This window comes from Lolium perenne, chromosome 5 (genome assembly GCF_019359855.2).
Source record: "Lolium perenne isolate Kyuss_39 chromosome 5, Kyuss_2.0, whole genome shotgun sequence".
NCBI lineage: Eukaryota > Viridiplantae > Streptophyta > Magnoliopsida > Poales > Poaceae > Lolium > Lolium perenne.
The window spans coordinates 24379678-24383909 of NC_067248.2; the positions used below are offsets into that span (position 1 = coordinate 24379678).

A 4232-nucleotide genomic window follows, 5' to 3' on the forward strand; every position below is an offset into this window, starting at 1 on the left:
GCGGAGAAATACCATGCAGTAGGTAGGTATGGTGGACACAAATGGCATAGTGGTTGGCTCAAGGATTTTGGATGCATGAGAAGTATTCCCTCTCGATACAAGGTTTAGGCTAGCAAGGTTTATTTGAAACAAACACAAGGATGAAGCGGTGCAGCAAAACTCACATAAAATACATATTGTAAACATTATAAGACTCTACACCGTCTCCCTTGTTGTTCAAACTCAATACTAGAAATTATCTAGACCTTAGAGAAACCAAATATGCAAACCAGATTTTAGCAAGCTCTATGTATTTCTTCACTAATAGGTGCAAAGTATATGATGCAAGAGCTTAAACATGAGCACAACAATTGCCAAGTATCACATTATCTTTACTATTATATTCCAGTTGGTCATACGTCATACAACGCGTTTGGTGAAGGAGATTAGGAACATCCTGACCGTTCGCTAACTCATCAACATCGCGCACCGTAGGATTGCTCCACGATCTCGAATCCTCTCTCGAGCGATTCGTCGCGTGTGGGTTTGGCGGCTAGCTGCAGTCTCGTGGAAGAAACCCTCATCGTTGGCGGCGACGGCTTCTTCACTCGGGGCGATTGGATCTGACTGCAATCTCGCCGCCCTTGTTCCACCTCCTACCCACCCCGAGCGGCCTTCTACTCCACGCCCTCACCGCCGACTGCTCTGGCTCCGTGTTGCCTGTGCTTCACCGGCTTCTGATCCCCCAGTGATGCGTGACCAAATCCTGGCGATCCATGCCTCCACGGCTCCACCCAATCAACGTCTGAAATCAAAACCTGCTCCACGGCCTGCCACACAAACACAAGATCTGTAAGGGCCGGAAAGACGAGTTCGTCCTATCGGCGATGGAGATCCACCACCTGTTGATTCTGCATCCGCCGTCACCGACGAGATGTTTCTCACGAAGTAAACGATTTCGAGTTTGGAATTTTCATATTTTTCTTCTCTACATCGATTCAAATTTGTTGCGGTGTTTGGTGGCGAAGGTGGGATGATGGTTTTCCTCGGTTTTTCTCGATGTGTGTAGGACGGAGTACCACTGGCTGGTTGAACACCTTCTCCCCAAGTCGATGTTGTTCCAGGTTGAGTACGCCATTGAGGCCATAAAGGTGAGATTCATTTTATTTATTTATTTGGGATGGGATTTATGTCGCAAGTGTTAAACTGCCGAGAGGCCGATGCTATATGGCGTTACATTTGAGGCTTCATATGATAATCTGGTGGATCTGTATTGCCAGATTTAGCTGAGATAGATGTGCAAGATTGATGTACTGTAATGTATGTAAGTAACACTTATGGTGTTGATCCTCCGGCTATTGATTGCAGTTGGGCTCAACCACGGTCAGGTTGAAGACTAAGGATGTTGTTGTTGTCCGGGCCGGTGAGGAACGTGTGACCACATCGCTGCTGGTAATTGCATCTTCACTTACCAATTCATTCTGCTGGAGAAATAATACTTCAATTACATATGCTTATTACCCATGCATTTAAATGTTTAGTTGCAAACCTTTCTGACTGAACTAGGGCTGGACTAACGACACCAACTTCATCCGCTGCAAATGGAGATGAATTAGAGAGAATCCATGGTCGTGCTTTCCTCCTGGCATTATACTCTATTTACTCATCAACCCCCTGTTTGAGGTAATACTTAAATCGTACTCCTTCTTTGTGTTCAATTGTATCTAATTGTATTTGTTAATCTCGCTTCTATGTGTGAGGGGTCAATTTTGTTTACATGGCCCCAACCGCATATACCTGAACAATCTCTGTCTTGCCGACGAAATGCAGCCATTACGGGATGGGAGAGAGTACATAAACCAGTACACCATTCGTGACCACATCTTGCCGTCTTCACCACAACAAGGACCGGTACTTACGCATGACACAACGTGGTGCTACGTTGGCGGGCTTGCGGCCATGTTCCTCGACCCTTGCATTACCGTATCTGTCGCATCGCGTTCTTGCCGTCTGCACTCAACCTTTGCATTACCGTATGCTCAGCTAGGCATTGGCGGGCTGGCGGCCGGCCATGGTATCTCTATATGTCATCATCTTTTCTGATATCATCATGAAATATTCGGGCAACTCCCAAATGTGATTAACGATAGAAGAACAAAGAACTGAAGTACTGAACTATGTTCTCAAACTTGGAGAAGAAAACAGCAAATCTTCGTCAGTGCTGGACTAGAGGTTTGCATAAAGATCATTTAAAACTGACTGCAAAGAGTTCACAAAAAATCTCTAGAATTTTTTGGTTTCCTTTTTTGGACTCAAGTTTTGGGTGCAAACCTTTTCGTGGTTGCATCATGAAAGTTGGGACTTGGCAGTAAGAAACAGAAGAATTCATCACGACATCACCTAGCTTAGCATGTGCACATGATTTCTTTTTCTTGGTCCTTCCGTATGGTAACACATCCATCCACATGTAGTTTGAGGTTTTTTTGTGTCAAGCAAGTAGTTTGAATGTACAATATGGATTAGCACGAACAGAATGTGGGTTGCTCTGCTCCAATTTTTGCAGCCTTATATGTCACTTAATGTTTCTGGTTTTCCATTTTTTCATACACTTAATGGAAACTTGGGGTTAGCAGGAATTGAAAAGGCTAACATTTATGTATTAGTTAGTAAACAAAATTAGTTAGCATTACTATGTCTTCCGATCAGTATTGATCTTTTATTGTTCTTTTCCTATTTTGGTTATGATAAAATCTGGTTGACATATTCATTTTTTTCTGAATCGAGTGACTCTACGGTGCAGATCTGGTGAACACTAGATTTCACACAAGTCTAGAAGAACAAGGTACAAAATGGACATGTAAGTTCCTCACGGCAGTAAAGCGGGTGCAAAATTTGGCTCCCTAATAGTTTTCCAAGAAAACATGAAATGTTCGAAGTGTATACCATGTTTCGAAACTTATGGTCCCAACAATCGTTTCATGGTTTCAAGTCTTAGGTCTGCAAGTGTTACTGTAAGTGGTTGTGGTTTTTTGTAGATTTTCTTTTCTCTACGTTGCCAGTATGAGTAATCAAAACGGGTGTGTTTTTTTATGCTTGCATTGAAAATCACAGGTCCATACATTTGGATAGATTGAGATTTCTTTTTTTCTTCACTTCGAGTAACATGTTCAAGTAAATTTCATGCGATTTATATACCCATGAGAGTAGAGATTGCAATATTTCTCTGATCAATCTGCTTTGCCAGACTGCCGGTGTGTATTTCAGGTTGTAATACTGCTCTGATCAATCTGCTTCTATATGCAGGGGTGTTTTTGTGCTGTTTTGGCCCTGTTTGGAAAAAAGGTTTTCCTAGCTAACCAATAGGAAATTACCAGGCTGTAAAAAAGTTCAGTATGATCCAAAAATAGTGCGTTTGCAAGCCAAATATTGGATCCGTATTAATCTGTTGGATCCCGTTATACACCCTGAAAAGAATGTCACCTGACCCCTTCAGTTTTTATGTCCGATAGATGCCGGGGAGCGGATTCTCCTAAGGATTGAGTCGCCACCCGAGGCCCATGTCGCATTAGCCATCGCTGGTGATGCTTCATCTGTTGGCCGTCGCCATGGGTACCGCCAGCTCTTCAAGTTGTTGATGTGGGTGTCGCCTCTTCCTCCGTCGTCGCCTCCTCCACAGGTTGCCACCTACTCCTCCACGGTTAGACTTCAACACCCTGGACAGTTCCATTTGCTCGCCGAACGTCATGATCCCCCAGGGTTCGCAGTTCTGTTGATGGATCCAACCAACGTGTGAGGAAGTGATGTCGTCCGCTGCTGATATGTTATGCTCAAAATCCTGCTAGCCAAACAAGACATTCCGAGCCAGAACTATACCCAAGTTTTTAGAGGTTTATGGAGTTTGGTAGAATTCCCTTTGTGGTAAGTTCCACCGAGCTCCCAAACAAGACCCTGGGGTTTTCAAATGCGGCAGCATTAGTAGGGTTAGCGAATCTGTACAAAATAGAAGATATATTTAGGAGGCATTGGGGTTGCTTAACTTTTTGGTCAAGTTTGGGTGTTTGAATCACTAACTCTATTTAGCTTGTATTCATGTAGTAGCAAGGAGACATTCACATACAAGATCAGAGCAAGCAGAGTGGGTACAGGTGAAGAATTACTGGAAGGCCTTCAACATCCTCTTGCCGTTGAAGCCAGACATCACCAGGCGCAACGACGACCCTTGGAGCTGGGAACACCCCTAGCCATATGGCGAA

At 43.9% G+C, this 4232-nt stretch overlaps 1 long non-coding RNA gene across 2 annotated transcripts; it reads left to right on the plus strand.

Moving 5' to 3' along the window:
- Positions 1–998: 998 nt before the first annotated feature.
- Positions 999–3999, plus strand: LOC127298752 (uncharacterized). 2 transcript variants are annotated; one of them, XR_007850108.2, is made up of 4 exons: positions 999–1130; positions 1348–1431; positions 1546–1662; positions 1810–3999. It is a non-coding gene; the product is annotated as an uncharacterized lncRNA (long non-coding RNA). The 2 variants fall into 2 exon arrangements; XR_007850107.2 differs by having other exon boundaries at positions 2780–3999.
- Positions 4000–4232: the final 233 nt, after the last annotated feature.